The 27,801-nt window shown below is 33.9% G+C and overlaps 1 protein-coding gene across 3 annotated transcripts in view; it reads left to right on the plus strand.

The window, feature by feature from the left end:
• LOC126970239 (hemicentin-1-like) overlaps window positions 1-27,801 on the plus strand; it is a 138,357-nt gene that overhangs the window by 27,426 nt on the left and 83,130 nt on the right. For 2 of the 3 annotated variants that reach the window (XM_050816046.1, XM_050816048.1), the window contains exon 2: window positions 24,104-24,191. The gene's annotated coding sequence lies outside the window, so the exon portion shown is untranslated. Of the gene's footprint in view, window positions 1-7,078; window positions 7,214-24,103; window positions 24,192-27,801 lie in introns of those variants that run through there. The other variant, XM_050816047.1, reaches the window with a different exon arrangement.

Below are 27,801 nucleotides of genomic sequence, written 5' to 3' on the forward strand. Positions count from 1 at the left end.
TGCAAGATGTCCACTGCTGGACAAAGACATGACAAAGATCTCGAAGATGATCGGTCCTGAGGTTCCTCATCCGACGTATTCTTAGTCTTGACCAAATCGATTGATTTATCTTATATATTTTTAAATTAAATAAAAAAGCAACGCTATATTATAATACAGCTGCCTGCTAGTCCGAAAAATTGTTTCATCCATTCATACAAGACTGAACATTTTTTGGGCCCAGCTGTTACCGATAAAAATCGTTAAAATTAATCTTAAATAAAAAATTATTGGTAGAATCGTGCAATTTATAACATAAAATGGCTGAAGAGACAAATAATTAGTCTATGGTTAGACTTTAGTTCATGTCAATTTACCAGTAGTTAGCGGTCCTTATTGTCATGTGCTCATACTAGTAGTAATAATCTAAGGGTTATACTCAATATAATGTGTTTTAATATTGCGTTTTTCATATTTACTATTTTCGGTGCAATATTTAATATCAAATAACACACATTCATTAACATAACCTTGCTTTCATTCAGTACACATATCTTGACTATGCAAGTAATGGCACGAATTTGGACATTGTAACTGTGTAATTGTGGCGGTTAATCAAAATTTGGGCCCAATAATGTACGAGAGATGGGCAGTCTCCTTTCAAATAGACAGAAATTTAAACAGTGTTCGCGTACACTCCATTATGCAAATTCTTATAAAAAAAAACTACTTTTAAAAAAACCGACTTCAAAATTGAAAAGTATCAAATAACTAAAATTTAATTTAATATACCTTTACCTTTGATATTAATAAAATGCTATTATTTATATGTGCTACCTATTGATAGTTTTGAAGTCGATGAGTTAATAATAATAATATATAATCAAACTAAATGAAAACTCTTAAAAAAGCAGTACATAAACTATAATAACATCATCCACGTAAACAAAAACAAAAACTACTCGGCCAAACTATGTTAAATTTTTATGGGACCAAATGGCATCTATTCTGCATCGAACTTAAGAAAAAATCAAAGAAAATTACGTAAATCAGATCATAAATCTGCAAGTAATCGGTGTACATACATAAAAGAAAAAATACCGATCGAATTGATAACCTCCTCCTTTTTGAAGTCGGTTAAAAAATAATCGTTAACTTTAACTTAGGATAGTGTTAACTATAGGACTCTGAAGATCTGCTAATACTTTTTTGACGTCAGTCTCTCCCATGACATCATGAATAATGTACCACTTGATTGTAGAGAAATGAAAGCAGAAGTATAAAATTATGTCCACACACAATGTGGAGGACTGGGGAGAATAAAATACCAAGGTGAAACCTATTTTACATGTCAAAGCTACGTCATCTAGTGCTGCGACTGCAGCATTGACTGTCGGCGCCGATAACTGCAGATAATAGAAATATGTTAATCCCAATGAGACTTATATGGCAGTATTAAGACAGTTGGTTCATGGGCCCTGAAGTGCTGAGATTTTATTGAATTCAAAGTGAAAGTCAAATAAACTTTATTCAATTAGGTTTTTGATTCGTGACTACAAAAATTTCTTCTTTTTTTTTTATGAAAATAAAGGACAAGGCGAGCAGGACGTTCAGCTGATGGTAATTTATACGCCCTGCCTATTACAATGCAGTGCGTTCAGGATTGTTGAAAAACCCAAAAACTATGAGTGGCAGTAAAATTGCGCTCGTCACCTTGAGATTTAAGATGTTAGGTCTCATTTGCCCAGTGATTTCACTAGCTACAGCGCCCTTCAGGACGAAACACAGTAATGTTTACACATTACTGCTTTACGGCAGAAATAGGCGCCGTTGTGGTACGCATAATCGAGCCGGCATCCTGTGCAAAGGAGCCTCCCACTGGTTTATCTAATGTCCGTAAAAACTTGAGCTCGCAAGAAGAACATACAACAAACTCAACGGCCAATCTTTTCAATCAAATATAGTATTTTACAATGGCTGTAATATACATAACAAATTAGTTTGTAAGGTGCTGCATCCAATATATAGTCGTGTTTAAAAAATATAAACTATTTCACAAAAAGTAATAAAGAATTAACTGTTTAAATGTAAATTATCGTATATTGGATGCATCAACCTTTAGAGCTTGAATTCATTGTTTGTGTAAGGATGCTTCGTGAACAAGATGGTCGTGATTACTGTCACAATTAGAAACTGTATCCAACAAATGCAGTGATTTATTAACTATAACAGGTCGACCTGGCCACCACAAGCAGCACCCGTTTACGAGTTGACGCATAGACCACTTTTAGGCATTATTTTAGGGAAATCTATAATTATCCAATTGTTTTGAGCCTTTTTCAGTGTAAATTCCGCTAAGATTCATCTTCAACAGATTCAACACGTGTTTCGCCTCTACACAAGGCATCCTCAGGAGATGTTGACTCACCATATTCTATCACGAGACTCACTTGAGCGAATGATAGGTGCTGGGATTGTTAAAAACTAGAAAAATGCCTCAACATGATAACTGAAAACCCAAGAGTTTAAACGTATTTCTTGCAGCATATTTTAGAATTTTTTGAAGTATATCAAGGTTACTCCGATTAATCTAACTATTAAGCATTGAATAAAAACCACAAAATAATAATACCTTAAAAATACTATTAATTAATTCAAGAGTTGCGCAGCTCCGTTGAATCTTTCACTAATATTTCGCTTAGAATTTTATACAACCATTGAAAGTTATTTCTAGAAACGTCCTTTGCTCTAATCTAAATCTGTTCCTATTAAATGTGATTAAATAGTTTCCAAACAGTCGTAGTTCCCTTACCAATGTCGATCAATATATAAGTCTAGAAAACACGATGGTAAGAGATTTTTCAATCTTGACCATGCATTTTTAAATCGAAGTGACAGTGGTGTAGCGTGCCTTGGAGGGACCCTGTATATAAAAATTGTCTGAGGTCTTATGAAGGTTAAAGATTTCTCACAAAATAAAAAATTTTTGCATAAAATTAAAAGAAATATTTATTTATCATAATTATCTATCTGTCACTTGTTCGAAAATTTTAACAAACCGTTGTCAATATTTTATTATTGTCCCGTATATAAAAATTGCCTGCGGGGCTCTTATGAAGGGTAAAGATTTCTCAAAAAGGAAAATATTGTTTTGCATAAAATTAAAAGAAATATTTATCTTTCATAATTATCTGTCACTTTTTCCAAAACTTTTACAAACAATTCAAATGAAATATACAATCTCCTTGGCTTTTTTCGGCAAGCAGCAAAACTTTTTATTAATTTTTACTGACAAACGTCGGGGGCCCCGAAAAATGAATATGGCCGATCCGGTTTTAGCTACGCCTCTGCGAAGTCACTATTTGTTCGTGTACTGGACGAATAAATTATATTTATTCGTACAAGTATTCAATTTCTTTTTAAATTACGACATATGTCACAGGTGTATTGTCAAAGCCGTGATATTATAATTTCACAAGTGATATTATAATTAACCGGTAGATTGTCAACCGACTTCATCGATATTGAAAGACAATGATATTTCGATAATTTTACTGGTCGTTAGTTTATGAGGCAGACGCTAATTGGTCTGTTTCTTGTATATACTGAATAGTCATTATTTTACTTATACATTAGTGTAATCAACTAATTGTTATCTTAGCGAATCGGACTTTGTTCAATAGTAGGTCCCAAAAACAGATTAATACTGTTAATCACAACGCAGGAGCTGAGCGTAGCGTGCCGCGGCAGCGGCCGGCGAATCCCAGAACCGAATCGGCCCTTGTTCACTAGTAGCTACCAAAAACAAATATATATAATAATAAATTGTACTAGTACGGTAACCGTATTAATAGACTCAGCCATTATAAATCAACGCATCAGAAGGATTTGTTGTAGAGAAACAAGATAATGAAAAATATTGTTGTTGAGTAAAAATAACAAATATTATTGTCAATAAACTATGACATCAATGATAATAATAAATTTGATTCATCTAAACGAAATATTACAAGATGTTACGGCTTATTGCATGATTCAAACGGGATTTGAATGATTTGTATTAGATCTTATCTTAGATTATTATTTTAAGATCTAATCTAAGATTGCCGTCCTACATTATAAAATACCGTGGCAGTTACAGATGTCAAAAGTTTACTCACAAATTTCTATCTGTTAACAGGTGACAGCTTACACGCCAATTTACTTGTTAAAGTAAAAGTGTATGCGACAATCTATTTCAACTTGGCTATCACAAAAGTTTTTGCATGTTCATTTGTAGTTACAAGATAAATGAAGAAAGTCAAATATAAGAAAAGAACGTAACAAGGAAACCAAGAATTCTTATAAATATTTGAGGGACTTTTTGCAATATTTTTGTGAAACAACCGTAAATGCTTTAAAGTGTATTTATTTGTATTTGAAGCGTTTCTACAGATAAATCAGACGGTCGAAAAGTAGAGCCAAATTATTAGGGTTCCTTTTGATTACCCTTAATGTACGGAACTCTTAAACCTATCATTATGATATTGTATACTTATGAGAGATTAGCTCCTATAATAACCCTATTTTTTATTTATTATAACAAGGAAACATAACAAACACATCACAAGAACTGAACAGTATAGGAAGAAATACAAAATATACATATAGATGCGTCCTAATACATGTTTCACATATACAATAATAACAAAATAAAAATCAAAGGTATACAGTACAGTATACAGTGGTAGGCTCCTTTGCACAGGGTGTCAGCTAGATTATGGATACCACAACGGCGCCTTTTTCTGCCATGAAGCAGTAATGTGTAAGCATCACTGTGTTTCGGTCTGAAGGGCGCCGTAGCTAGTGAAATTACTGGGCAACTGAGACTTAACATCTTATGTCTCAAGGTAACGAGCGCAATTGTAGTGCCACTCCGATTTTTTGTGTTTTTCAAGAATCCTGAGCAGCACTGCATTTTTATGGGCAAGACGTATCAATTACCATCAGCTGAACGTCCTGCTCGTCTCGTCCCTTATTTTCATAAAAAAAAGTCTCAAACATTCACAGAAATAACTAATTTGATTATGCACATTGATACACATAAAAGATCACACAAATTAAATTAAACTTGGGGCAACGGCAACAACGATTTTAATTCTAAATCTTGTCTGAACGCAGCAGGGGAAAAAAAATGTCGATGTCAAGAAAACAATTGGTTATGATTTACACATCCTGTGTAATGGCGCGCGAAACCGAATGTTTGTTTTTGAGGACGATAGTTCTAAAGTGCATGAGCGGAGACACCTGGCTGGGACGTGAAAGCCTACGAGACTCAGCAGCTCAGATTAAGAAGTCAGCTCAACAGTACATGTCTGTCTATAAAGTTACACAGTCTGTTATAGTGCGGCGCTGACATGGCTGAGGAAAGTAATGTTCAAGCAATAAATCATTGTAGTGGGATCAGTTTCCTTTTACTCGATAATTTAATGTGAACTTTTTTTGAACAGTCTCGACTCTTTTTACGTTGATCGGGTAAAAACGATTCCATATTGGGATTGCGGACTTCGGCTATCTTGAATTTTATATATTAAATAGTCAGTATATATCTAAGTAATAATTGTTACGACCTAGCCGTCTACAATAATATTATTTTTTACCTTATTTTTTAGTACTATCATTTATTTATTTATTATTTTTTACATAATTATTGTAGTTAATAATCGAAGTCGCCTTCTTGGAGGTAGCTACTGAAAATCAGAGTTGGGTGATACCCAACTAATATGCTGAGTAGCAAACCTTTTTTGGAAAAAAACACTGCAAACACCACCTTATTATGTTGATATAGAATAAGCAATACTTTAGTTTTTTTTGGTTCATAATGTATGTTAGTTTTAAGTAGATTAGGCATGTTTATTATATTCGTAATTATTAAGATAAGTTTTTCATATTATTTGTTTTTATTTTTTGTAAATGTTTACCTGTATTTGTAGTGTTTGTTCCAAATAAAGATATACTTACTTACTTACTATCTCCCTTTTTCTTTACAAGATTATAGCCGTCAACTGTCAATCTATAAATGACTGCACGTTTCATACAATCGAATGAATCGCTTTTTTCTTAGAGAGCTTCGCTAGGCTGCTAGTTCCTTTTTCGCGTCATGCGGCCAACAGTGCAACAAAGAGATCTCTGACTGGAATAGGACCTCATTGCTACATCTACTCCCTGATAGCATAATATCTGAATCATAAAAAATATACCCACGACGTACATAGATATAATTTGATGTGATCGAACCAATATTAAATAGAAATCAAAATGACATCACTTATAACTTCTTATACCAAAAAAGTTTGTTTCAATGACCTCTGAAGATCCGTGATGACGTAATTCTAACAGTATCTCTTAACTAAGAGTTCGCGTGATTAACAGTATTTTTTTTAATTTAATATGTTCTCTAGAGGACGAATGATAGGTAAGTTTATGTCTTTATTTTTATCAATACTCACACACATTACTGGACATTCCAATGTTTAGTAGTGTAGTATGTAGTATTCTACACAGTGTACGATACAGTTAAAAATGATCTTGAGTTAAGCATAATATATAGCTTGTGTTATGGGTTACAAGACAATGATATATTTAATACAATATACTGTCTTAAACATACATAAATTCATATAAACATACATAAATACATTTAAACATCCATGATTCGGTAAAAAAACATCCTTATTCATCATATAAATGCTTTCACCTACCGGGATTCGAACCCGGGACCTCTAGCTTAGTAGGTAGGATCGCTAACCACTCGGCTGTCGGCTGTAGGTTGTCGAATTATTACTAATCTACTATAGATAGACTATTTAAAAAGTACAGCTCTTGATAATAGTTGTAGTTGAAACAAACATAAAACTATTTGTTTGCCCTGTATATTATTTGCCCATCTCGGATGGAACTTAAAACTGTCAGTGTCAACGTCAGTTCTCAATTTCTCGGTTCCATTTCTCACCCCTCTTTTGGCACCCCGTTCTCTCTAACCCTACCTCGCCCTACACACTCTCTCGTCGGTAGATCACGCGCTCATACGCTTGCACAGCGCTCCGCGACCCGTGTATTCTCATAATTTAATGACGGACGCGCCACCTAACTAACTAAGTGACCTAGCGAAACACGAACTAAACGAAGAGAAAGGATTATTACCAAGGCCAATTGTCTTCCCCGGGGGCTGAAGAGGAGCACCAGCATTTACCAGGTAAGTTCCCTTCGTCCCTTTATATGTTTCCTCACCCACCATTATTAATCTGATTTAAAAAAATCTCGTTTTACTTCAAGTTCAATTGTGCAATAATTTATGATTGAAAAATTTATTACAAGTTTGAATTAGAGTGAATAAAAAAATAATAAGATTATTAAAAAGTATAGGGTGGTTGATATGAAACCTTTCTATTTCAAATTCAAAAATTTTATTCAAAATAAGATTTAAAATCACTTATTTAACGTCAAGCACATTCGAAATAGTGTTCGTCAGACCTGAGAAGAACGGGCGCAAAAAACTCTTGGGCTTTTATTTTTCCTTAGTTTAGTTACAATATACAATATCGTAGAATAACTTTAAACGTAATTTAAAGTAAAATAATCTGAGGGCGTTCCCTTTATTCCCAGTCTGTGGTATCATTAAATATTATTTTTTTATGACAATTAGGGTCGAGACGATCAAGACGTTCAGCTGATGCTAATTGTTACGCTATGCCCATTACAATGCAGTGCCGCTTAGGATTCTTGAAAAATACATATATTCTCAGTGGCACTACACTTGCGCTTGTCTCCTTAAGACATAAGACATCAAGTCTCATTTGCCCAGTAATTTCACTAGCTACGGCGCCCTTCTGACCCAAACACAATAATGCTTTCTAATAAGGCACCATTGTGGTATCCATAATGTACATCCCGAGCAAAGGAGCCTTCCACTGGTAGATTACATTATCAAGAATATATTGAGATGCAACAGTTTTTTTTTTCTTAATGATTCTTTAGGAGCTAGGTTATAAATAGCGCGAATTAATATTAATAGTGCTTCAGTTTGACTAATAAGCACATTGGTAGTGATTAAAAAAACAGTTTTTATTAAAATGAGAAGCAAACAAATGAATATGTTCATGTAATATTTGCTGAGCTTAAAATATTAACTACCATTTTAAATCCTACATTTAATTTTATCACAATTTTAACATATCGTTCGTAACAGCCATACTTAGATAATTTATACGTCTACATAGTCTCTTGCTGTGAGACAACCCATAAAAACATGCCAGGTATATTAGTTTCGTGTGCGTGACAAGCTTCGTCTTACACTCGCGATTTGTATGACACGTTGTGTTCGTGTGCATGAATTGCTCAAAATAAAGGTAACTTCTACACGCAATTTTTTTCGACATTTTCACAGCTGGACTATATGTCTATCTAGATGTCAATTTTTTTTTAATGTAAATAAGGGACGAGACGTTCGGCTGATGGTAATTGATACGCCGTACCCATTACAATGCAGTGCCGCTCAGGATTCATGAAAAACCCAAAAATTCTGAGCGGCATGTTAATTCTCATTTGCCTAGTAATTTCACTAGCTACGGCGCCCTTCAGACCGAAACACAGCAATGTTTACACATTACTGCTTTACGGCAGAAATAGGCACCGTTGTGGGACCCATAATCTAGCCGGCATCCTGTGCACAGGAGCCTCCCACTGGTAAATGATCTAAGCAGCCGTACATAGCGAAACTACATTATTAGTCATCAAAATGTTGATAAAATTAATAAAATCAATCTGCCATTTTATGAGCATGATGACCTCATGGTGAACTCTACAGAAGTGAATCGTCATATACAATGCAAAATTCCCATAACTAATTGGTATGGAAAACCCATTTTTATTGTCAAAGATTAAAGGTTGTTTATGTACCAGTTTGCTTGTCAGCCTTTTAAATTATATTGAATCATCATCCGGTTTTTTCGCAAAGAACAGGTTTAACGTTGCGAATGTTATGTTTAGATGCAAAATATATTTGACGATGTCAGTTTGAACTCGAATGCTGTTTAACAAACTCCTTTACTAAAGTGATGCTTTTATGCAAGAAAAATACTAGAGTCTCGAGATTTAACAGTATTTTAGCCAAATATCTTTTTGCTAGACTGCAAAAGCCTTCTGCAACCTCTTCCATTAGTTAAATTTTGGCCTCTATTCCACATCAACCTTTTCTGACGTCCCACTTTTTTATGGTTTACTGTACCATCTCAGTAATTAGGGTAACTTAGAAAATTTTGCGCCATATATCTTGTCTACTTATCACGTGCCATTGCCGACTGACAAACAGAAAGAAATATATAACATAAGAATATAACATCGTTTATCTGATTAAAAGGCTAATAGTATTATTTTATAATATGTTTGTAAGAAAAACGCAACTATACAAATGATTTTAGTTTTCTCTAGTGTTAATTCCGCAAATATTTGTTTTTAAACAATTCGACACGTGTTTCGCCTCTACACGAGGCATCCTCAGGACGTGTTGTCTCGAGATACGTAACAAAGGTGATGGGATGGACAAACAAATTTAGTCCCATCACCTTACTTAGTTACTTATCTCTTCCGGGGGTAATACGTCACAACAGCCGACCAATCACAGCGCGTCTATTCATGGGACGAGGGTATAAAAGAGCGGCTTCCGGCTCATTTGATTCACCTTTCCTTCCCACAAGCACACAGCCGGTCTGAGGTTCGAGTCTCCTTAGGAGACGCCCCGCGACTGTTGTTGCGTAGTCTTTGCGGCCTCCACGGCCCACGTCCTACTTCGCTGTGAAAGCCAGGGCTGCTTGTTAGCAGCTGTTGCACAGAGGAGGTTTTAGTCGGTATGGGGTGTCCGCTTACGCGGACACTCGAGTCCGACATATTACGCCCCGTTCCGGGGCGTAAATACGTAACAGTATATTTGATTCAGTCTCGTGCTAGATTTTGGAACAAAACGTCCTGAGGATAATCAAATAAATATCAAAAAATAATTATTATGCATAGTTACGCTCGATCTCGCCCATCGTTCGATGCTTTTCGTAGTACGCCCAAACATTGCACTCAAAAAATTCTGCCCAGTAACCTCAGTAGACGTAGGACGCTCCTTTTCCGCTTACAAAAATTTACCAAGCAATCATAGACACAATTTGTCTACAGAACATTTAGAACAGTACTTAGTAGTACATATTTTTAAAGGTAAATCTTAAATTTCATTGTTACCTAAGTAGTTAGGTATATCTTGTAATAGTTTCTTTCACAAATACGATTGCCAGTCAAAGCCCTTATAAAATGAAATAAAAATATGACTTTTTATTCTTTCAATTTTTTCTTTTAAGGATAGATTTGTCTACATCTAGTAAGTTAAAATAAGGATAGATAGGTTACTGAAAACGGCCGCTAGTGATTCAAGATGTTCAAAGGCAAAATCAAAAAAACTTTATTCGTCATTTTAAATATTTAATTTAAATTACTGAATCTACCATACAAGAAACTCAACACCACTAAACTAACTAACTCAACAGTCAACATGAGAAACTAAATATAGTATAAACGGAGTTGACCTCGAAGAAGTATGGCTTATTAGATATCTGGGCCTGATATTAGACACACAACTAAATTTTAAAGCTCATCTTGAACAAATTGTAAATAAATCGTTTAGAATGCTTGGCTTCATTTGGAGAAATGCTAAGAAATTCAATAATACTCTTGCTTTAAAAACACTATATGTGTCTCTGGTACGTAGCCATTTAGAATATTGTTCAGCTGTATGGAGTCCTCACTACAAGTGTGATATGCAAAGACTTGAGAAGATTAAAAAAAAGTTTCATGTTTTTTATGTGTGTCCATCAAAACAAGTTACATCAATAATACAATCATACAATCAGCGCTGTTTCTTTTTTGAATTAACAACCCTCTCGCGTAGACGTTGGAATTCAGATCAGGTTTTTCTTTTTAAAATAGTTAATAATTTGATTGAATGTCCTCAATTACTGGAAAAAATAAACTTCAAGGTTCCTCGTGCTAATGCTAGAGTGAATAACTTTCAGCCTTTTGCAATAGATACTTACCGAACAAATGTATGCCGTCAACATAACGCATGGTTCAACGACATAGATGTTGATCTACATAATATATCTTTAATTAAGTTTAAAAGAGCGTGTTTGGAATATGAGATGGAACACTAATATTTAAATACTTGTTGTATTTGTCAATTTTAATAGAATATATTTATAGATATTCCTTTTTCTTGTTATAACCTGAAGCAATAGCGAAGGAGATATTATATAATCTGTATATTATTATATATTACAACTCTGTTTACAACTAGATAACTAATTTGCTGTGTTTACCCATAATTGGATGTTCACTATAGTTTTTAAGTTGTGTATATGTATTCTAAATAAGTATATGTGTACTATCTGTCGGTAAACCTTATTAAATAAATAAATAAATAAATAACTAAATTAATGATTATTTTACTATAATTGTGATATACCTACTTACATTACAAAATGGTTTGTAAGGCTGTATCCAATATATGAATTATGTTCAAAGTTAAAAAGCATATTATTAATATCAAATAATGCGTTAAAAGTAATAAAAAAAATGTACAAATAAATATTATCGTATATTAGATGCATCAACCTTTAGAGCTTGAATTCATTGTTGTGTTAGAATGCATTGCGAACTAATTTTTTAAATTTAATTATGACAGTAATCACGACCACCATGGTCGTGATTACCTATTTCAGTTCCGGTTCCCGTTTTCGCTCCCGTTCTCAACATATTATATGAATCTTATTTCGAGGAAGATTGCTATGGCAAGCTAAACCTACTATTGGTATAATTATAGCTCATCGACGTGAATTTCAGTTTTTCACAAATCCCGCAGGAACCATGGATTTTTCCGCGATAAATTCTAGCCTATGTCCTTTCTCGAGCTCTAGTCTATCGCTTCCAAATTTCACCAAAATCGGTTCAGTAGCTCCGGCGTAAAAGCGTATCATAAAAAACTTATATTCACATTTATAAAATGAGTAAGGATTAAATGCAGTGAAATTAATTTCGTGACATAAATTTAGGATATTAAGCTTAAAATTGAATAATGCTAAGCCGGTAAGCACCTTGTTGAGAATATTGGTTAATACTTGCATCGGCATGCAGGTAAATTATATTACACGCTGTGGTACTCCGGTTATTGCTTCCTAAGTTTTGGATCCCAGTGCTAGAAATAATACTCGTATAAGTCACTTACCAACTTCGAGTAAAACTCATTTACCAGAGTTTCGGTCACAAATCAATTTAAGGCATAAAAGGCATTTGTTTTCTCAAAATTGATTCCTTAACAATTTTTTTGATGTCATTTCTATTAATCTAGAAAGTACTACCGCTTCGGAAACAAATGGCGCTCTGAGAGAGAAGAAGCGGCGCAAGAAACTCTACCAGCATTTTTTTGCGCGCTTTTGTTCGTCCCTGAAATCCCCTGTATACTAAATTTAATGAAAATCATTGGAGCCGTTTCCGAGATTCAGATTATATATATATTATATCTTTAAACGAGCAATATATAATAATAATAATATATGACAGATAATTTAATAATAATCTTATATGTTAATTATTATTAAATTATCTATCATATATTATTATAATTATACTAAATAACGACTTAAATTATATAAAATGTGAGGAAGAATGCGTCAGATTTATGTTTCCTAACGGGGAAGTATATGATAAAAGGTATATAAAAACCACCATAATTAGTAATTTCTCGTGGAGGCATAAATCATAAAGACGTTTTGTCTAGGATTTTCATTAGATCACAAGAATACGCTTGACGCGGGAGCAAATAATATGACCCGAGTGAAACCCCTATAAATATCCCTATGACAGCTAACATAGAATAAAAATTTCCTTACACTGGATGCGAACCATTTTATTATTGCGGTCATTGACTAATTTCGACCTTGATATGAAAATAATATATAAATAATAATATGAAAATTAATGACTGCGGATTTTCAATCAATTCATCTTCCATGAATAACTGAAGGTAAATGATGTGTAGAAGAATATATATATATATATATATAATAGGTAGCTCCGTAAAATCTTCTCGTCCCAAATACCGCCGATAGATGGCCGGTGGGACAGAAAAGTCCTCGAATGGATACCATGTATAGGAAGACGCAGTCTTGCTAGGCCCCCCATAAGATGGACCGACGATCTGGTCAAGATCGCCGGAATACGTTGGATGAGGGCAGCGCAAGGCCGATTGTCGTGGAGATCTTTGGAGATGTCTTCCAGCTGATGATGATGGCTGGTCATTGTGTTGTGCGTCCCATTGTATTAATTTTTATGTTAAAACCCCGGAGAAACTTATTTCGAGTGTGATCCACTGTATTAGCTGAATCAATACCAAAACGAATACTGTGCGAATAACTATATATAACTCTACACTCATTGTATAATGAAGCCCTTTAGATTAATATAACGTTTAGATAAAAAGAGACGAGAAAATGAAAATGAATTTTATTTATTGCGTCGAATACAGAATACATTATAGATCTTAAATTTATTGTAGTATCATCTATTCGAGTAATTTAAATTAGCATCCAAAAATCTCACAATTTAAAAAATCATAACACTATAAAAAATTATTATCGAGTATTGTAAATTATTTTTCCTGATAATAATATATTATGTTGCTATTTAAACACATGGTCAAAATTCATTCAAATATTAAGATTATGGAATGTAGGCATCATATTCTTATTCAAATAAAAACCCTATTAATAATATCAGTAGACCCTTAAATACTTTAAATTTTTCACTTAAAATATTTGCCACCAATTAACGCTGATCGATGCAACCCGTAAAAGTAAATATCTCTGCATAAAAATATTGTTGTTTCTGTAATATGACATATCCAGTTATCGTTATCTGTGTGCTGAAGTACTCACGATCCATTAGGGACACCTCAGCTCAGTTACAACGCACTATCCGCCGGCACATTGTTTATTTCACTCGCTCGCTACTTTGAAATATCTTTACTGTTGACATTTCTGTTTTACATCTAAATATCTCCACAGAACACTAAGGTCCTTGCTTGACGATCATAAAACTTGTTTTAAAGTTAAATAATATGAGATTATTTCCGTCATCTTTTTCAAAATGATTAAAAAGCAAACGCCCACTTGATTTGGTCGATAAAAAACGAAAAACCATACTATACTATTTGATGAATCATGATATTATAAATTTTTTATTCATTTAGTTTTAACTTTTGATACTATGTAGGTTGCTTAGATAACAGCAATGCTCTTTTCTGTCCTGAAGCAGTAATATATGCAAGCATAGCTAGCATACAGAATTGTTTTTTTATGGAAAAGTAGGACAAATGAGCGTACGGGTCACCTGCTGTCATCACCGCCACCTACATTCTCTTGCATTATCAGAGGAATCACATGAGTGCTGTCGGCCTTTAAGTAAGGTGCACGCGCTTTTTTGAAGGTAAGCTCATTCCACAGATTTGTAGTAGGTGGAAGAAAGCTCCTTGAAAATCGTGCTGTGGAGGACCGCCACACATCCAGATGGTGGGGATGATATCCTTATTGTGGCGCGACGTGCGACGTTGGAAGTCGGCGGCAAGAATAAGGTGAAACAGCTTTTCGGAACATTCCCGTGATATATGCAGTAGACAGAAGATACACAATAGTTGTAATATTCATTCATTCATAATTCGTTGTGAATAACATCTGTATTGCTTTCCACTATTGAAGCTAAATAAATCTACCCTTAGCTTAGGATACATTGCTGTCACAGTTTAATGACAAGATCTTATTTATCCATAGTTATGTCCAATATAGTTATATTCCAATGCTATCTGTAAATAGGTTATTGAAATGTAAGTAACCTTTTCTTATAGTCCACGACTATAGATATAGGTAATTAATCATTTATGAATATCATGTGGCTTATCATGTGCGAGAGACTGGTTTAAGTGCTTTCTCAAGTTCTGATCGACTTGGTCGAATATAGAGTAGAATACAATTAATTATATTATATTATAAATAAGCCACGTTAAAATATCTTAGTCTCTTATGGATGATGCAGTTACTGTACTCAATAACTTTTCTTTGTATTAATTTAGCTTTTTGACTTACGAAGAGTAAGGCATTGACTATTTGAATTTTGAGTATTTTTGTCGCATCACTTTACATATTATATTGTAATTAAAATGATTTTAAAACGATGAAAATGTAAATCTTGATTTAGAAGTGTGGCAGTGAGTTTCTTGCGAAGACCCCTTACGAAGTAGCGGTAAATTCAATAAGAAAAAAAATTGACCTACATTTGTGACCTACATAAATAAAGTGATTTTAATTTGATTTATGGACCTGTGTGAGACTTAGCATATTTAAAGCTTATAATCCTTTTAATAAATAAAACCTAAAATTTAAAGTTTCGAAATAAAATTATTTTGATAATCACAGAAAAATATGACATGTAAAAGCAAGTGGGCAAGTTATGCACCTTATTTATAATAAGACGCTTATCAAAGGTATAAACCTAAATTAGTTAAAATTTCGATTGGGTTGATAAAAAAATTTATTTAAAATTATTTGTTAACCCTCCAATAGCTAATTTGCCTTTATCGTATACAATGTTATCAAAAAGCTGTCAAACAGATAAATTATCACATATGTAAACTTTGTTGTAAATACTTAAAATTAATTATTCGCTTCGTTTAAAAAAAAAACATTCGATGGCTTTATGAGTACCACAGCTTAATATTATAAACTAACTGGCATCGAAAATCAAAGGTCAAATACGAAACACCTGACCTGACGAAACATCCGCCATTTTTTTGCTATCGAAGGCTTAAGATAGATTTTTAGATGGTTCTATAAGTCACATCAACTTTATCAAAGAGATAATGATTGTTTTAAAACTAATAAGCGATTTCGAATACAATTTTTAACAACCGCTTCTTAACGACGTTTTAAAACTTCGATAAGACATAGTGAATAAGACCATTTAGTCACTATCTATTGAAGCATCAATCCACAATACAGTTTTATCCTAAATTGTTACCTGATGAGTTAAGCAGAGACATTTTTATAATGATCGGTATCAATATTAGATTTTCTTTATTTCTTACTGCAATAGTTACATAATTAAGTACAAAACTTAAAAGTATTAGGGAACAACTACATAGTTACATTCATGTAAGCCTTTAACATTATGACCAACGAAGCAACAAGATATCGAATAAATCGCAGTACGACAAAGTTTTCTTATTTTATTTTTATCGAAGAGGAGAACAGACAACGAGCGCAGTGTCTCTTAGTTATATGAGATCACTCTCTTGCGATACCACCGGAATTACAAGAGTTGGGGCAGTAAAGTCTTTGAATAGCAACCATGTACCGAAAGACGCAGTGTCGGCCCCCCACAAAATGGTCTGATCATATGGTCAAAATCACCGGAATGGGTTGGATGAGGGTAACGCAGGACCGATCGTTGTGCAGATCTTTGGGGGAAGTCTTTGTCCAGCGGTGGACATCTTCCGGCTGAAGTGTGTAAAGAATAGGTCCGGCGGTACGAGGGAGAATACCCTGGTAACGTCCTGGGGTAAAATCTCTTGCACTATTTTGTTTTCGGACTAATCGACGAAGTTCGGAACCATAGACAATATTCGTGAATGAATGGTGAACGATTGAAATGAACTTTATCTTTATTCAACTAATTTGAAGAGTTCAATGTCATGCCAACGATGAGTTGATTGAGAGATGACAACCAAAATTATCTGTGTTACACACGCAATGTAAACATGTTAACTTAGTACTTACGATTTTTTGTTTGAATTAAAAGTAAAAAGTTTTTGAAAAATAGTTCTCATTCGAAATGTCAAACAATGACATTCGGGACAATACTTCGGAACGAATGGAACCGTAGTAGGAAACACCCGAAACCTCGATCGAAATTTCGTTTTTCGTTTAATAATAGTAGACATACAGCACCTTTTACTACACTCGTAAAAATTCAATTCAATATCAAGCTAAAATAGTGCTTGCAGATCGATTTTTAATTCAATTTGGACCGGTAGGTAGATTTTGTAAAACCTCAAAACAACTATAAAAAAAATAATTTTCTAAATGTGGTTTTTATAAGGCTTTACCAATCTTTGAAAACTGCGTGAAAATTGGTTTAATTATTCAAAAGTATTAGCGTTTTAAAAATATATATAAAAGGTTTTATTTAACTTTTATCCGACATAACACAAATTATATTTTCATTTCTCATACTCGGAAAGTAATGTTATTTTGATCTGATTATTGGGTGGAAAATTCGAAATGAAAAGTAGAGTGTTTAACACGGGTAAAAGAATCAATTCCTACTCGGACTATAGCCGTCCTTGCTGCGCTCGGGCAGACGCATTTAGACAAATGCATCGGGAATTAATTCTTTCGACCCTCGGTTAACAATCTACTATTTCATTTCTCATACTCGGAAAGTATTTTTTATTTTGTTCTGATTATTGAGTAGAAAATGCTGCTTCCCTCAACAGAGAGGGAATAACTCATACAAATTACTTCCCACCTAAGGGCCGGAATGAACTTTAAAAATAGAACTGTTGTCAGCTGTGAAGAGTTTTATGTAAATGAAAAACTAATAAAAAAAAATGCTGCAGCCATGTGACTTTCTAAACAGCCAGTGCGAACTTAGCGTAAATTCTTTGAGCGGAATAAGCCGCAACAATTACGCGGTGAGTTCCATATTTAAAATTCAAAAAGTCGACATAAATTGTCCTAGTTTGACAATTAAATAGGTACTACTAATATTATTACATTTTATCTATGAATAGTTTAGATAAACAAAAAGTTTTATTTTCCTCATATTCGAAATGAAAAGTAGAGTGTTTAACACGGGTAAAAGAATAAATTCCTACTCGGACTATAGTCGCCCTCGCTGCGCTCGGGCGTCTAAATACCTCGGAAATTGATTTTTTCGACCATCGGTTAACAATGTACTATTTTGAGCCCCAAGAGCTCAAAATCGTTATAAGTACAATTTAAAGCGTTTAGGTATGGAAATAGCGGCAAGTTGCATACATAGCTACAGAATATGACCCTTCTAGTCGGCATCCGGAGAAAATATATCGAATAAATTGGGCAGGGGATATTGTTAAATATTTATAGAATCATCAGCAAACTGCCTTTTATTGAAATCGGCTTAACCTAAAATAACACAAATGAAGAGTATATAACACGATATGAGAACTACAAATCATACCGCATCGTCGCCATAACGCCGGTCCTTCAATAAATCATATCGAAAGGGAAGCTGCGATCCAATACTGTTTACTTGGATGATATATTTGCTGGAATTTTTTTGATGGAATCTCGGGGTCGCTGTGTTATCTTGACATATTTACTTGAATTCAATCGCAAATTGTTTTTATTCTGTGCCGATAAAGTAACAAAAATAAATAAGCTACACAAATGTTACTTATTGCAGCTATTGTGCAGAACTAAGCTCGTCTTATACGAGATCATCAATGTAAAAATAAATTGAGTATTCAAAATATTTTAAGATTTTGTCGAAGTTATTCATGTTGGTCACCGAAATGACACTTATGAATGTCATTAAAAAATATTTTTTCTTATTGAATCTACCGCTACTTTGTAGAGGGTTGAGCTAATGAGAAGGAGTAGCAAGAAAGTCATTGCCACTCTTTTAAATCAAGATTTACATTTTCATTGTTTTACAAATCATTTCAATAATATAATATATAAAGTGACGCAACAAACAAGTATTGTAAATGTAGTTATTTATTTAAGATGTACCAACAATAACTCAACTTAACATTAATAATTGATTTGCACTTACATACTAATTCTAGGTTGGTTATTCTAATTAGGTACATTCATTATTTTAATTTTGAAAAAATTAAGTAACTTAGTAATAAATCTTAATTCTAGTCATTAACAATCTAATACAAACTATTATCTACCGTGGTCGTTATTTTTTCTAAAACTTTATTTCTAAGTGACCTAAACGTGTCGTGATATCATTGAATGTTGTAGATATTCTATTATAAGGACCGTATGGTTTCACATTCGCTCTAGAGTAATTATTTGAAAATATTTTATTAATCGGTTGTCTTGGTAAACATCTTGGAATGGAGAAATTTAAGTTAGATTTTATGTTAGGTTCTAAGGATCCGTGTATAATTTTAAAAAGGCCGCAAAGGTCCAGAAACTTTCGTCTGTTGGATAGAGAAACAATCTTAAAATGATTTAATCTATCAGAGTAACGTGATCGATTTGAGAGGCATCTTTGAATGACAAGAATTTTGTAAGTGAGTTTTGAATTTTTTCCATGCGTTTTATGTGGCATTTATAGAAAGGGTTCCATATCATGCTATTGAACTCTAAAGTACTTCGAACAAGCGTGTTAAATAGACAGATATGAGTAGTTGTGTTTCTGAATTCCTTAGAGTTACATTTTAGGAAACCTAACATTTTCCATGCCTTTATAATAATATGATCATAGTTATGAGCATTTATTACCTGTTAATTATATTTATTTATATCGGCTTTGCGGCACTAGTGCCAGATAGGTCGCGACCGTGAATTCAAAACAGCCCGTGGTCACAGCCCTGTTGAAGAAAATCCGAGTGGTCCAAAACTAGTCGATACCACCACCGCCAAATATGAGTAAAACCGATCCGATTTAAAACATATTGTTAATAATGTCACACGAATGTGTTAATAATATAAATGTACTTAGTTTATTTATACGTCTCGATATACTATGAAAGCTGTGGAAACGTCGAAAATAATTGAGTTAAGAACTAACCTCTATTTTGAGCAACTCACACTTACACAAAGTGTCATACAAATCGCGAGTGTAAGACGTAGCTTGTCACGCACTCTAAACTTTATTCCTGGCCTGTTTTTATCGGTTGTCTAACAGCAAGAGACTCTATCTAGATGTAAAAATTATCTTAGTAATTGTATTGTTGTAAATAAAATGGCAGCATATATCAGGCTATAACTGCGTTTTGTTTATGTTTGTGAAATCGGAATTGAATTTGTAAACTCATTTATCGGTGTAAGTTTAGTTTATAGTGTTCTGATCGCATTCTACTTTCATGGTGAAATCGGCGCTATTGATGATTCTTTGTAGGAGCTGCAGCTGTTCTTATCGCAATGATTTTGTCTCGCCCGCGTTAGTGAGACGGTATTATCATCATCATCATCATCAGCCGGAAGATGTCCACCTCTGACAACTTCCGGTCCACGACGATCGGTCCTCATGCAACGTATTCCGGCGATCTTGTCGGTCCATCTTGTGGGGGGCCCTACCAACACTGTGTCTTCCGTACGTGGTCGCCATTCAAGGATTTTATATTATTCGAGTGATGGTATATTGTTTTAGAATTCCTATATTTCAGAACAGCCTTTGCTAATATTACATCAAAGTCAAATAAATTAAGCCTTAAGCTAAGCGGCTTTGAATCTTCACTACAAATATTTCCTCTAAATTACTGAATTTACCAAATGTTCGTATAAAAGTTGAGCTCGTGAGAAGAACATACAAGAAACTCAACAGACACTCTTTTCAATCAAATAGATTATTTTACAATAGCTGTAATATACATAACAAATAAGTTTGTAAGATATATGAGTTATGTTTAAATATTATAAATTATTTCATTAAAATTAATAAAGAATTAACTGAATAAATATAAAATAACGAATATTGGATGCATCAAACTTTAGAGCTTCGTAAACATGATGCTAAAGCCAATGGAACAAACCTCCTTACTGCGTAGACCGCTGAGATAAACTTAACAAGTGTCAGCTTGATGTGTAAAAAAATATCTACCAATTATTAATAACATTTATTTAACTACTGTTAAAATTGAAATACTATTCAAAATCACTGATTAGAAATAACGATAATAGCATATAATATTTAGATCTATAGTCAACTTGATTCGCGTAAGCTAAATAGTGCGCTTAGTTGGCACTACAGCAGTGCCAACTAAGTCCGGGTAGGCATTACTTATTGTGAATTGTAAGAGACACTATGCCCTAATTGTCTTTTAATTTTTAATAATAAGTGTTTATTGTAATTCTATATTCTATTGTTAAAATTACCAACCCCTTCTACACAAGTAATTGGGTAAATCTCCATCCCTAAATAGAAAATTAAAAAATAATTAACAAGTCATGAAATTACTCGGGGGCAACCCTAGCGTAAAATATTTACGTCAGCCTAAATATTTGTTAAATAAAAAACGCAATTCAAGGGACTCAACAAACAATATTAACGAGCGCTGCGTCGCAACAGCACCACGCATAATTTGTGGTCTTTCAAGTGTTTATGTTGTGAGTTTCATAATCGAGTTTTAGGTTAGCTTTCCAAAACATTTTACATAACGAAATTAGGAAAGGTCAATGCGATCGGAAAACACGAATTTATTTTATTGAGACTACGTCTGTGTTGTGTTGTCTTATGAGGAATCTCGCTGTTGCTAAGCGGGCAATGGAAATGGCTATGCTCGGAGTTTCCCTGCGAGATCGAATCAGAAATGAGGAGATCCGTAGGAGAACCAAAATCACCGATATAGCCCAAATTATTGCGAAACTGAAATGGCAGTAAGCAAGGCACTTAGCTCGGTGGACCGATAGCCGTTGGGGCACTAAGGTCCTCGAATGGCGACCAAGTACCGGAAGGCGTAGTGTTGGTAGATGGTACAAGATGGACCGACGATCTGGTCAAGATCGCCGGAGTAGGATGGATGAGGGCAGCACAGGACCGATCGTCATGGTAATTTTTGGGGGAGGCCTTTGTCCAGCAGTGGACGTCTTCCGGATAAATGATGATGATGACGTCTGTGTTATATTTGTTACTAGCTGACCTGGCAAACGTTGTTTTGCCATATAAATTATAAATGTAAACCTTACTTGAGCTTCAACGAATCTATTACAAAAGATTTCCTTGAGATCGGTCGAATAGTTTAGGAGTTATTAGGGAACATACAAACATACGTTCTCTTTTATATATACCGATTATTTTACAATTACATAAATACTATGGACACGTGGAGCGAATGAGTGAAGAAAGACTTATCGAATATATAAGGCAAGTGTGTGTAGGCAAGACGGTCGCGAAAAACCTGATAGGACATTCGTCGAGCAAATTTGGGTCGTTTTGAGGAAAGGAAAGGTCGAAAGCATCCACAACCGGCGAGCGTATGAAAAGAGTAATAAATGTAGAGAAAGCGCGTCAAGTTTGTAAGGATAGAAGCAAGTAGCATTCTATTGTCTCTGCCTACCCCGACGGGAACAAGGCGTGAGTATGTGTGTGTGTGTGTGTATATTAGTACTGTTTTGATATCAGTAAAACAGTAAGATAGATGTTGCAAGCAGTACAAAGCCACCGTACCGAAATGAGCAACATCTTTGCTACAAGCGTTCTCGCAGATTTAGTGTAGAGCGCATGTAAAGATGACGACACATAGAATCTACAAACAAATCTTCGAGCCATCTCTTTTGTTCGAAAATTCGCTAACATAAATTTGTATTAAACAGACAAAACGGAGGCGACCGGTTTCCCGAGTTGACAGATTTGCCGAGTTTGGAGCACTTTTCTAAGATTCCACGCCAAGCCAACGTCAGATCCCGACAAGGTTCCCATTTTTCTAAGTAATTCCGTTGAAAATCTAGTCTGAATGACTAGAAATTAATTAAACTATGTATAGATAAGTCGTAACTAGAACTTTGATTTTACTGTAAATTAAATGTATACGTGTAATATAACCTCCATATTAGCATATGACTTCTTTACATTACAGATTTCGGGATGCAATCCAAACCATACCTTCTATTATGTTAAATTCTCGTGTCCTGGTGTTTGTTACCAAAGTCCTCCGAAACGTTCTGTATGAAACGGCTTAAACGATTTGTATAAAATTTTGTGTGCATTTCGGGTAGATCTGATAATCGGCCAACATCTATTTTTCATACGATATTCCTAAATGATAAGGATACCTCTAAATATATTATTTAATTTATTGACAATTTTTTTATTTATATTTTACTAGCTGCCCCGACAGACGTTGTTCTGTAGATAATAAAAAAAATATTGTTTTATAGGAATTTGCCATTAATATTTCAAAACATCAAGGATTACGTCGTAAAAAATGCTCGCTGTTGTTATAATGAAATTGTTTCACAGCGGAACTGTCAAACCGTGCGTCACTAAATTCTCTCATAGAAAATATGTCCATACAAACCAAATATTGAAATATAAAAATAATTATGGGTCCCAAATGGAAATAAAAACTATCCTATCAAGTTGGACCAACTGCACTCCATGAAATAATCCCCATTAAAATCCGTCATTAGTTTAGGAGTCCATCGCGGACAAACAACGTGTCACGTAATTTATATATATTAAGAAGATTATGATTCAGCATTAAAAAACACATCCTACTTCAAATTTTTACTCTTCTACGATCAACCCCTATTTTTCCATCACGATTTTTATATTATTCTGTTCCATACACAGATCCGCAATAGGGTTGCAAGATGGTAATCGAATACAATTATTGTAGTACGATAATTTTTTTATACGATATATTTGGTAGATCTGAGAATCGGTCATCATCTATTTTTCATGCCCCAACAATTTGTTATTTTTTTTTAATACTTTCATTGACAATACAATGTTTGCTGGGTTAGCTAGTAATATATATATATCTAGTGTCCTGATGTTTGATAGTTTTTATATCGATTTGGGACCCATAATTATTTTTATTTCCAAGTTTCGAATTTGAACGGTTTGACAGTTCTGCTGTGAAACAATTTCATTATAACAACACGGAGAATATTTTACGAAATAATTATTGATGTTAAGATTATTGAGAAATTCATAAAAAAAATATTTTACTTATTATTATGTACAACGTCAGTCGGGTCAGCAAATGTAATTGTATATTGTGCCTTGAGTATTAAAACATATGATCTGTTTGTTTTGATTTTAAATATATCTCTTTCAGGTGGCACCAGATCTAAAAACCCTTCAGAGAGTTGACATCAAGCAAGAGTTACTATCTGATATCTTCAAGAACACTGAACACCATAATAGTAAGTCTCTGCTATCATATCTAATTAATTTGGAAGAAGATATTATATTCTTATAAATACTAAAAATACAAATCAAATGCGACCTGAGAGGCACTCAGGTAAATGAGACCTGACATCCTATGTCTCAAGGTGACGAGCGCAGTAATTGTGGTGCCGTTCAGAAACTTTGTGTTTTTCAATCATCCTGAGCGGCACTACATTGTACAGGGCGTATTCATCACCATCAGCTGAACGTCCTGCTCGTCTCGTCCCTTATTTTAATAAAAAAAAACGATAACACATTCTATACATATAGACAAATCACGTCATATAAAAACAAAGCCTAAATATGGAACATGCCACAAATGACACCACAATAAGCTTCGACTGCACTTATATCTATACCATGGGTTCTCAACGTGGGTGATAACGCCCCCTTGTGGGCGTTTGAGACTTTCGGGGGGCAGTAGAAGACCCAGAGAAAATAAAGGGGGCATTGTAATGGCGCAGATGGGGCGTGGGTAGATTAAAAAATATAGTCTTAAAAGGCAAAAAAATACACGAAAATACTCTACAAAAAAACATATTCTCAAAGTGGGCGGTGAGCACAATAAGGTTGAGAAACTATGATCTGTACATTGCCGCATTTACTGCAGTTGTTAAAAATATTCTCGGTCAATAAGCAGCAATGTAAAACATTTATTCAGTGTAGGTTCGATGCGGATAGTGACACACGACTAAGGAGAAAAGTGTGTGTCATACATTGTCTTTTAGTACTCTTATGCCCTTCCGCTATCAGACAGCGAATAATAATATAATATTGACACACTTTTCACACAAATTATCTTGCCTACAAGTTAAGCATATTTAGCCTGTGTCATGGGTAACAAGATAATGATATATTTAATACAATATGCATACTTAAACATACATAAATTCATATAAACATACATAAATACATTTAAACATCCATGACTCGGAAACAAACATCCATATTCATCATATAAATGCTTGCACCTACCGGGATTCGAACCCGGGACCTCTAGCTTAGTAAGTAGGATCGCTAACCACTCGGCTATACAGGTCGTCGAATGATATGTCTATCGGCCGTTTTCAATAACGTATCTCTAGTTACGGATACATTGCTGCCACCGTTTAGTGAAAGGATCTTATCTATCCATAGTTATGTCCAATATAGTTATAGTCCAATGCTTTATGTCGATAGGTTATTGAAATGTAAGTAAGCGTAAAAGGATAGATTTGTCTACCTCTAGTAGTTCAACTAAGTATAAATAGGTTATTGAAAACGGCCGTATATGTATAGAACGTCAATAGATTTATTTATTTATTTATTCAATGATCAAAATTATCTTAATATATATAATAATAAAGACATACTCGCAAAACCTCTAAGGTTTATGTGCGAGCGGTAAGTTCGCATTACAATAATTGTTTTAATTACTTAAGACTTAATATAACATATAGTAGTAATATTAAAAATATACATCATAGGTATTCCTGGTTATTAGCTTCTATATAGTATTTTTTTAGCTTTACTTTGAAATTTTTCTTTTGCAGATATATATCTATTAGATCATTACGTAATGTATTTAATATCCTAGGTAATACATAGTTACAGCTTCTTTTACCATATACATTGTTATATTTAGGTAGACAAAACTTATTTAGGTAGGCTAGTTTCCTCATATTTTGTTTTCTTTCATATTTCTTAACATTACAATATGTATTATTATATTCTACAACAAAAATTGCGAATCTTATTTTAGAGTGTATCGACATGACATTACAATAGGAAAATAGTTCTTGTTGGTTATTAGTAAATTTCTATTTAACATGGTTAGGCACAATGGTTTTAAGTAATCTTATTTGTAAGTTATGAATTTTTTCTAAATATGTTTTATACGTTCTGCCATAACAGCACAACCCGTATCCAACAACAGAGTCAGCCAGAGCAAGATATAGTAGACTCAAGATTTTGTAGTTCATTTTGTATTTAAGTATTGATAATCTAGAAAGTATTGACCTTAGTTTATTACATACAAATTCTATATGAGGACCCCACGTAAAGTTATTGTCTATAATTAGCCCAAGGTACATATTATGTTCTTTCACTACATCCAGTGGTGTACAGTTTGTGCTGTTTTGACTTGTATTATTGTGTTGACAGTCGTGACAGTGGGCTGATATCAAAGGTTTATATGAAGATTTGTTATAAGGGGATTCTATGCACATTAACTTGGTGTTTTGCGCGTTAATGGCTAAACCAACATCGTGAGATCATTGACACATAGCGTCGAAGTTTTCTTGAAGTTTTCTTTCTGCTATTTTAATATCAGTGTCGGCCACAACTATACACGTGTCATCAGCATACTGGTATACGGAACCGTGTTTGAATAACCTGCACATATTGTTTACGTATATAAAGTATTCGTTCGTTGCGATAATCGAGCCCTGAGCTGTTCCTCGATCAGTTACAATATTGTTACTGTAGTCGTTTCCAATCTTAACTCTTGTATTTCTATGTGTGTGGTAACTTTTTGGTTTTAGATAACACCATAGAAGTTAAAACTTCATGAAGGCGAGGTAAATAACACTAAACACATCTACAATTTGCACGCCTCATACTCGATGTGTTTGACGAAGTACTCTGCTCTCGACGTGTCAAAAAAGTCAAGCAGTTTTCTCGAAACTGAAATGGATTTTTATCATTTACTAGCTGACCCGATAGACGTTGTTCTGTCAATAAACTGTTCGAGAGATATGGTAAATGCGTGGGTGAGTGCGTGGGTGGCACGACAAACTATATATGTAAACCTTCCTTGAGCTTCAACGAATCTATTTCAAAAGATTTCATTAAGATCGGTCCAATAGTTTAGGAGTTATTTGGGAACATACAAAGATACATTCTCTTTTATATATTAGATATCGCACATACAGGTTAATATTAATCACTTATGTCAAGTCAAATAATCTGTGAGATAAATAAACTTCAATAACATATATTCTGCTTAACATAGTAAATAATAACGTTAAAAATAATATTTTCTGGTCGTCTGAGTGTGGATAGGTTATGTGGCAGGGAAGTTGGTCATAAAATTATCGTACCGGAATAGATTTTAATTTTGCGGCAACTTACGGGAGGTCTCTATTATGAAAATTACTGAAAATAAGCCAGTTTTCCTGAAAATATTAATATAGTATTTCATTGATACTTTTGCAACTTTTCAACTTAATCGGACTTCTTGAAGTAGTTTAAAGTCACATGCAATAAACAGAGTCACAAATACTATTATCTGGTCAAAGAAATTGAAATATTTTTTATCATTGGGTCTCGATATTTGTCCAAGTTTTCGTCGTCCTAAGGGGCACATAAAATATGATTTTAATGTTTTTAACCGACGTCGAAAAGGAAGAGGTTCTCAATTCGATTGGTATTTTTTTATGTATGTACACCGATAACTGTGAGATTTATAATTTTCGTGTTTCTTTAGTTCGATGCAGAATGTTTGCCTTTTGGTCCCATAAAAATTTTACTTACTTTGGCCCAGCAGTTTTTATTTTATGAATATTTTTGTTTATGTGGATGATGTTAGTATAGTTTGTGTACTGG

Source organism: Leptidea sinapis, chromosome 20, assembly GCF_905404315.1.
Source record: "Leptidea sinapis chromosome 20, ilLepSina1.1, whole genome shotgun sequence".
NCBI classification, from domain to species: domain Eukaryota; kingdom Metazoa; phylum Arthropoda; class Insecta; order Lepidoptera; family Pieridae; genus Leptidea; species Leptidea sinapis.